This window comes from Myotis davidii, unplaced genomic scaffold, assembly GCF_000327345.1.
Source record: "Myotis davidii unplaced genomic scaffold, ASM32734v1 scaffold161, whole genome shotgun sequence".
NCBI classification, from domain to species: Eukaryota; Metazoa; Chordata; class Mammalia; order Chiroptera; family Vespertilionidae; genus Myotis; species Myotis davidii.
The window spans coordinates 475658-484881 of record NW_006291567.1 but is presented as its reverse complement, the minus strand read 5'-3'; the positions used below and the strand labels follow the sequence as shown (position 1 = coordinate 484881).

The 9224-nt window shown below is 44.4% G+C and overlaps 1 protein-coding gene and 1 pseudogene across 5 annotated transcripts in view; one reads left to right on the top strand and one right to left on the bottom strand.

Annotated features, from left to right (window-relative positions):
* MAP7D2 (MAP7 domain containing 2) overlaps window positions 1–9224 on the bottom strand; it is a 91006-nt gene that overhangs the window by 13921 nt on the left and 67861 nt on the right. The gene's annotated exons all lie outside the window — the stretch shown is intronic.
* On the top strand, window positions 7223–7792 carry LOC102769321 (annotated as a pseudogene).

Sequence of the window (9224 nt, the reverse complement as noted above, 5' to 3'; positions counted from 1 at the left end):
GATGATTTCTCAACAGAAACTCTGCAGGCCAGAAGGGAGTGGCAAGAGATATTCAAAGTGATGAATGCCAAGAACCTACAACCAAGATTACTTAACCAGCAAAGCTATCATTCAGAATTGAAGGGCAGATAAAGAGCTTCACAGATAAGGAAAAGCTAAAGGAGTTCATCACCACCAAACCAGTATTATATGAAATGCTGAAAGGTATCCTTTAAGAAGAGGAAGTAGAAGAAAAAGGTAAAGATACTAATTATGAACAACAAATATGCATCTATCAACAAGTGAATCTAAGAATCAAGTAAATAAATAATCTGATGAACAAAAAAAACCCACAAACAAACAAAAACAAGTAGATGTGTGGAGAACAAGATTTATCCAGAGGTTAAGCAGAGCACTGTTTCAGTTCTCATTTCTTTTAAGGAGCCAGTTGTGACTGTCCCAGACAAGATAATACACAAAGGATCTGTGTGTGAATAAATGCCCAGTTGCTTCACCTTTCTCTTTAGGATCTGAAAAGCCACTCTGTTCTTCCCATTTTACCATGAGGACTTCAGAGGTGCCCAGTGCACACACACAGAGTAAATAACATATCCTCTTGACCCCTAAGTTTCCATAATCACCCACAACAGAAATTCCTCCCCACAGGCCCATTAGCCCCTGCCTGTCCCTCCCTATTACAGACAAAATTCCCTCCATTAACCACAACCTGCTTCCCCCAGAACTGGCTTCACCTGTGTGAAACCAAGTCACTCAATGTCCTCTCCAAGGCTGCACATCCTTTCTCTTCCTGCTTAAAGAACTGGAGTGAACACAGATTTGGTCCTTTCTCCAGCCCCTCTTCTGCAGGTGGCCTGCACCCCATTGCCTTGTCATCACTACTCAATTCCCTACAGAGTTCACCAGACCTGTGTACAGTTCTGTCACCCTCTCCGTCCTTGTTCCTGTCACCTATTCCAAACCTGACCCTCTTCCTCACCAGGTAGAAAGGATCAGAAAACTGTGCACCACGGTCATCCTTCAGCAGATGCATCCTTATCCCCATCACGAGCCATTGGTGAGGGTCTTCACTGAACAACTAGCAAGCTCCGGCACTTCACCACCTCCTGTCCCACCCTTTCACACTTACACCACATCCCCAACATGTGCTCAGCCTTGAGTTGTTCGATCTGTGGACAAGTATGTAGGTTTCACTATTCTCTCTTCCTTATGTGCTTAAAAGTCTTCAGTTTAAAAAGCTTAACCTTTAACATGTTACACTTTGTCTTGTGTGATCTCACCCCGTCCTTCGTTGCCTTCTCTCCTGACCTGTGCAGTCACTTGTATCTGCTCCCTCTTCTCTGTGCCCCAAGCCTCCAGTCCGCTCCTGAGCACTTCTGGATAGCATGGAGCCCACTCTGCTGCCCAACTCGAGGCTCAGGTAGTTCCCAGGACCCCTTGTGCCCTCCTGGGCTGCCAACACTGTTAGAGGAAGGCCCCAACAAGGCTGACTGGTCATCTGTCCCTGGGCCTCAGCTAACACTCCAGCCTTTTGGCCCCATCCCTACCCCTGATCCCTGTGGAAACCTCTACCTTGTCTCAGTCTTCAATATCCTCCTTTGTTGATTGCATCACCAACCACTTTACAGAGAAGCCCAGGGCCACCTGATCTGAGCTTTTGCCCTCTATTTCACTGTTGCTCAGAAATTTCAAAAGGACTATAAATGCTACCACTTGTGCTATTAATCACACACTCTCCCACACCATGCTCCCGCCACTCTCCTGTGTCCTTCCATCATTTCACCCTTCTACACGTACCTTTCCATGGCCTGGGAAAACGTTCAGGTCTCAGGTGTCCCAAACAAATCTCCCCTGCCTTCCACTCACAGCCTCTTAACATCCAGCTGACGGTTCATCCTCTCCCCTCTCACCTCTTCTAAGCTGGCTTAGGTCTCCCCATATCAAATTTCCCTCCCAAATGTCGGTTCATCTCCTAAATGTCAAGACTTTTCCTCAGCCTCGACATATATTGTAGGTACAGATATCCTTAAAGGTCTCTCCTGTGAGGACCTCTCCCCAGCCCTGTGTGTATGAGGCTCTCCCTCCTGCCTTGGCTGCCGCGATGCCCACCAGACCACATTGCTGGGCTTCACCTGCCCCAACAGCCAACCACCTACAGCAGTGATGGCGAACCTATGAAACGCGTGTCAGAGGTGACACGCGAACTCATTTTTTTGGTTGCTTTTTCTTTGTTAAATGGCATTTAAATATATAAAATAAATATCAAAAATATGTCTTTGTTTTACTATGGTTGCAAATATCAAAAAATTTCTGTATGTGACACGGCACCAGAGTTAAGTTAGGGTTTTTCAAAATGCTGACACACCGAGCTCAAAAGGTTCGCCATCACTGACCTAGAGGCTCAGCCAGTGAGGCGTGATTCTGAGCGGCAGAAGGACCTCTTATGTGGACATTGTGACCTTGCTCATGGCAGCTAACTCGAATGTCTTTCTGTGTGGGCACCTAACAGCTATTTTAGCTTCTTGACGTGACTTACCGGCCCCATTTTGGAATCATAGTAAGATCTCTGGCTTACTGGTTTCTGTCAGTGCCTTCCTCAGGGTAGACCTGGGCTCCAGGCTTTCTTGCCCCAACTCCAAGAGTCCTGATTTACATCTTAGCCCACCCACAAGCCCAGGGGCTATGCCCTGCTCTGTGTGCTTCCAAGAGAGCCCTGATGTCACTGCTAGCGGGCTCCGGATCAGCTTTTGCTCTTCTTCCTAGGCCCCAGCTATCTGGATTCTTGTCAGCCCTGCTTTTCTGAATAGTCTCATCCCTGATGGCATTTCCCTCACCAGTTTGTGACAATCATTGGCTTTCCACAGTTTGACTCAAGGACCTTTATTTTTTCTTGGCAACTGCATGTCTGTGGCATTGGCTCTAAGCTCAAAACAGATGTGGGATGATCTTATTGTAAGTGATGTCCACTGTGTTTCATACCCAGATTGTCTGGTATTTTCTCACCTCCCATGTGGTGCTGGCAAAGCTTCACATTCTGGCAAGAGAGAGGAAAATTTGTTTTGGGTCAAATATATTACGTTCATTTTTAGTTAGGCACCAGGCGTCAACTCCATTTTCAATCAGCTGAACATTTTGCAGGCACTTTCAACTTAGTGTGTCTAAAGTCAAATAGACAGTTTTTACCCTCTAAAATTAATTCCTTCTGTCCTTCCTTTATCGGTTATTGGGTATACCATTCTCCTAAGTCCGTAGAGACTCAACCCTCAGCATCAACTCTGAATTGGCCAGTTTTGTTAGGTTGTGCAAATCTGCAGACTGGAGCTGGCCCACCTGACATGAACTCACCCTCCCTTTTCTAGGTCTACCTTCACCACACCGCGTTAGCCTTTGCCTTCTCTTAGCCCAAAACTGCAATGGTGTCTTAGATGGGCCTCTGCGGGATGATCTCCTTCTCTACCTCCTTCTCTATCTCCTTCTCTACCTTCTTTGTACATGTACTGAGTGCCAGCGCCAGTGATTCAAGGACTGTATCCCAGCCTTTCAAGATGCTTACTAGGGGGAAGCAGGCCAGTGAACAGACAAGGCTATGTTAGCCGAACAGCTGGGCTCAGGAATGGGGGAGAGGAAGAGATATCATTTCTCTCCTAGGGGCAAGGCCAGAAAGGCTGCAGACAGGAAGCTCGGCTTGACCTGAGTCTGGAGAAAAGGTGTGTCTGGTGAGGAGCATGAGTCCATGTGCAGCAGAGGGAAAGCGGAGGTGTGGAATCACATGGTGAGGGCCTATCAGGGACTCTGCATGCCAGTGTCTAGAATGCTGGAGGAGGAGGGGCAGGTAGGTGGTGGCCAGGTCCTGCCCAGCCTTGAAGGCCTGGTTACAGGTTTGAATGGATCCTGTGGGCAAGGGAGTTAGTGGCTTATTAAGGAATGGGAGCATGACAATGATACTATGTGTGAATAGTCACTGGGGACACAGTGTGAATAGTGGACAAGCTCTAGGAGACCTAGAGCAGGGAGCTCAGCTCGGATGCCACAGACACAGTCCAGGTGAGAGACAACAAGGTTTGGAGCTTAGAGAAGAGGATGGGCTGGAGGGGAAAGGAGAGGAGAGAGATGCGAAATAGGCAACCTGGATGGACCTGGCAGATGGGACACTGAGGAAGAAGGAGAGGGAAGATTTGGGAGCTGGCTGAGACTTCTGATTTAGGGGGCTGGAAAGATGGGGGCACGGAGCTTGTGAAAGAAAAAGGAAGTTTGGGAGAAAGATAATAAGGCCTGCTTGCAAACTGCTTGGTTTGAAGTGTATGTAGCACATAATCAAATGAAATTACAAGGCAGTTGGAAAAATGGCCTCTATCCAATAGAAGCTTCTATGATGAGGGAAATGTTCTAGAGATCCATGATGGCCATGGTAGCTACTAGCCATGCACCTGATGTGTACTTGAAATGTGGCTAGTACAGCTGAGGAACTGAAGTTTACTTAATTGTAGTGAATTCACATTTCAGTAGCCACATGGGACTAGAAGCTATAGTGGTGGACAGTGCAGCCCTTGCAAGAGACCAAGCTGTAGGCACAGATTCAGGAGCTACCAGTACGCATGTGTTGCTTAATGCCACTCTTGTACCAGAAAATATTGAAGGTTCACAGAGTAAGAAGAAATTAGCTTCAGAAGCAGATAAAAAGGGAAAATGAGAGTAAAAAGGGAGATGAGAGCAGAGTTGGTTTAGCACACCAAATGCCCATTATGAACCCATGGTGTGAAATGTGAGCCCCAAATCTTTTGAAGTTGGAGAAACTCGCGGCGTGACAGGGGCACTGGCAGAGCAGAGGATTGTCAGGTGAAGCTGGCCAAGGACTGAGGGCTGGGAGCCCAGGTGACACTTGAGGGGAGGAAGGAGACCGAGAAGGATAGGCCAAAGAAGCCAGGGCAAGCTGGACAAGGTGAAAGCCAACAAAGAAATGGCTTAGGCATTTGGCAGTTGGGTGGAATGGTGAGTGTGATATATGAGGACTGAATGTGAGTTAAGGAAACAGACAGGAGTACAGTCAATTATTTCAGGAGCTGAGCTGTGAAGAAAATGTGAGACAGGGTAGATGCTGGAAGGGAAAGAACTTCACCTTCCTCAGCATGTAGCTATAATCATGTTACTCACCTGTTCAGGGCCTGTAATTACCAAGGCCTGTCATTTGAGGTCCTGGGGTTCATCTTCATCTTCTGTGACCTCTGTTCACACACCCTATGGCACACCCAAACCAGCCCAAGCTCACCAGTCAACAAAAAGGTCTGCCACTGCAGGTGGGAAAATCATCAGAGAAGCCTGGTATTTGAAGAAGGAACCAGCCAGACCTACCCACCCCCCACCACCACTTAAAAAAAATCAGCAAGCCTGTAATCAGAGATCACAAAAGACCTGTCAAGGTCACTTCAGGATCGAGAATACTCCTCTATTATTTATTACTCTCAATTCAGTGCCAGTCTTGAAGTGCTGCTTCCTGTCATGTTAATTCTCTAAATAGTATTGGATTGCACTCTGTGATTATCCTAAAAGCTTCCTTTATCAAGTTAAGATATAAAATCTACCCTGCCCTTCCACATGCATTCCTCTCTGAATATAAAGTTCAGAAAAGCCAGGCTGTCTATATGTTGACCAAATACCCATTACTAACAATGCAGTAGTTCTCAAATATTGGTGAGCTGTTGAGGCAGGACAGGGCCTATGCCTGTGCATTTTCACTGCACGTCTGGGATGATTTGGACACCCTCCAAAGTTTAGGGACCAGTCTTCTGTCATGCTCCAGGATAGGAGTCCCCATACCCTATACCTCATGAACTACGAGGTAGGCTTCCTACTCATTGAGTGGTCTCTGCTCAACTCTCTTCTCTCTCATTTCGGGGTGTGAGTTAGGATAATTTGGATGAAAACCATGATTCAGGAAGCAGAATCAAAACCCTTACATACACAAACTCCTGTTTTTTCAGGGAGAACCTTATTCTATAAGCAAAGCTCGAACTCCTTTGATAGCTCTATGAGGTCTGATTGGTCCTAGAGTCCAAGAGGAAAATGGGAAGCTGCTGGTAACATTTAGATCCTGGAGCTATGAGTTTCCAGGTCGCCTGAAAAGACCAAAGTTCCATCGCTGTTAATGACATCTAATAAAAGGTACAGTCTCACCAGGCAGATCTATACTTCCACTGATGCTTTATCAACTCCAGCACTAGAAAGAAAGGAGAGTTGCTCTTTCCACCAAAGCCTTTGGGGCAAGATCGCAGCAAAACTCTGAGCATCTGGAATTCCAAGATGGTGGCGGATTAAGTGGAGGCTACACTGACATTCTCCCAGGACCAAACTGTAATTACAATTAAAATATAGAAAAACCATCCTGAACAACCAACTGAAAACTAGCTAGAGAAAACCCTTATAACCAAGGACGTAAAGTAGAGATCACATAGAGACTGATAGGAAGTTCAGAGGCAAGAGAGGCATGACCTGGCTCCCACAGACAGCAGCTCAAGTTCTGGAGGGATATCTCAGCTGTGGCGGGTTCCCATTCACACTCTGGGCAGAAAACATGATTCAGGAATATATATTCTGTCTACAAGAGACCCACCTTAGAACAAAAAGCTCACACAGGATGAGAGTAAAGGGATGGAAAAAAATTTTCAATGCAAATGGAAACAAACAAAAAGGCTGGGGTAGCAATACTCATATCTGACAAAATAGACTTAAAAATGAAGGCCATCACAACAGATAATAAAGGTCACTACATAATACTAAGGGAATTGATACAAGACATAAACCTGGTAAACATATATGCACCCAATACAGAAGCACCTAAAAATGTGTGTGTGTGTGTGTGTGTGTGTGTGTGTAAAACACTATCTGGAGTATTTTAAGGGAGAGAGTGACAGCAATGCAGCCATAGCAGGGGACTTTAACAACCCACTAACTTCACTGGATATATCTTCCAGACAAAAAATCAACAAGGAAACAGTGACTCTAAATGACACATTAGATCAGATGGATTTAATTGACATTAACAGAACATTTCACCTCAAAGTTGCAGAATATACATTTTTCTCAAAATGCATATTCCATATATTAGGACACAAAACAAGTCTCTACAAGTTCAAGAAGATGGAAATCATATCAAGCATCTTCTCAGATCACAGGGGCATGAAATTAGAAATCAACTCAAAACTATTCAAACACGTGTGCTTCTCATCCGCTCCCTCCCTACCGGCCTTCCCCTCTTGTGTCCCCAGGTGTAACCCGTCTCTTCCTTCTCCACCTCAGATGGAGTCACCGCCAAGATGCAGATTTTTGTGAAAACCCTCACGGGGAAGACCATCACTCTCAAGGTCTTGAACCCTCGGATACGATAGAAAATGTAAAGGCCAAGATCCAGGATTAGGAAGGAATTCCTCCTGATCAGCAAAGACTGATCTTTGCTGGCAAGCAACTGGAAGATGGGAGTACTTTGTCTGACTACAACATTCAAAAGGAGTCCACGCTTCATCTTGTGTTGAGATGTTGTGGTGATGCCAAGAAAAGGAAGAAGTCTTACACCACTCCCAAGAAGAACAAGCATAAGAGAAAGAAGGTTAAGCTGGCTGTCCTGAAATACTACAAAGTGGATGAGAATGGCAAAATCAGTCGCCTTCGTCAGGAGTGCCCTTCAGATGAATGTGGCGCTGGAGTTTTTATGGCCAGCCACTTTGACAGACATTATTGTGGTTTCAACAAACCAGAAGACAAGTAATTGTATTGGGGTTAATAAAAGACATGAACTAAAAAATAAAAAAAATAATTCAAACACATGGAGGCTAAATCACATGTTATTAAACAATGAATGGGTTACCAATGAGATCAAGGAAGAAACAAAAACTTCCTGGAAACAAATAAAAATGAATACAAACAACCCAAAATCTATGAGACACAGTGAAAGCAATCCTGAGAGGGAAATTCATAGCACTACAAGCCTACCTCATAAAACAAGAAAAATTTTCAATAAACTATCTAACACCATAACTTAAAGAATTAGGAAAAGACCAATAAGAAAAGCCCAGAGGAAATAGAAGGAAGGAAATGATAAAGATCAGAGTGGAAATATGACACAGAGACTAAAAAAAAAAAAAAAAATACAAAAGATCAATGAAACCAAGAGCTGGTTCTTTGAAAGGATAAACAAGATTGATGAATCTTTAGCCAGACTCATCAAGAAACAGAAAGAGAAGATCCAAATCAATAAAATTAGAAATGAAAAGGGTGAAATAACAACTGACACCTCAGAAATACAAAAGATGGTAAGAAAATACAAGGAGAGGGAGAGAGAAATAGAAACATCAATGATGAGAATCACTGATTGCCAATGAGAATCACTGATTGCCAACTACCGCACACCCCCCAATGGGGATCAAGCCCACAAACTGGACATGTGCCCTTGACCAGAATTGAACCTGGGACCCTTCAGTCCACTGGCCAACGCTCTATCCACTGAGCCAAACCAGCTAGGGCCCATTTTTGATAAAAAACTCTCAGCCAAGTGGGAATAGAGCGATTATACTTCAACATAATAAAGACCATGTATGACAAACCTACAGTGAACATCATACTCCAGTGATGACAAACCGATGACACGCGTGTCAGAGGTGACACGCGGACTCATTTTTTTGGTTGATTTTTCTTTGTTAAATGGCATTTAAATATATAAAATAAATATCAAAAATATAAATCTTTGTTTTACTATGTTGCAAATATCAAAAAATTTCTATATGTGACACGGCACCAGAGTTAAGTTAGGGTTTTTCAAAATGCTGACGCACCGAGCTCAAAAGGTTCGCCATCACTGTCATACCCAATGGGCAGAAATTAAATCCATTTCCCCTAAGAACAGGAAAAAGATAGGGATGTCCACTTTCACCACTCTTATTCAACATAGCACTGGATATCTTAGCCACAGTGATCAAAAAAGGAAGAAAAAGTAAAAGACATCCAAATTGGAAAGGAGGAACCAAAACTGTCATTTTTCGTAGATGACATGATATTATACATAGAAAACACTAAAGACTCCATAAAAACAACAGGACTTGCCCTGATCGGTTTGGCTCAGTGGATAGAGCGTCGGCCTGCAGACTGAAGGGTCCCAGGTTCAATTCCAGTCAAGGCATCCCCAGTAGGGAGTGTGCAGGAAGTAGCTGAATCAATGTTTCAACTTTCTATCCCCCCCC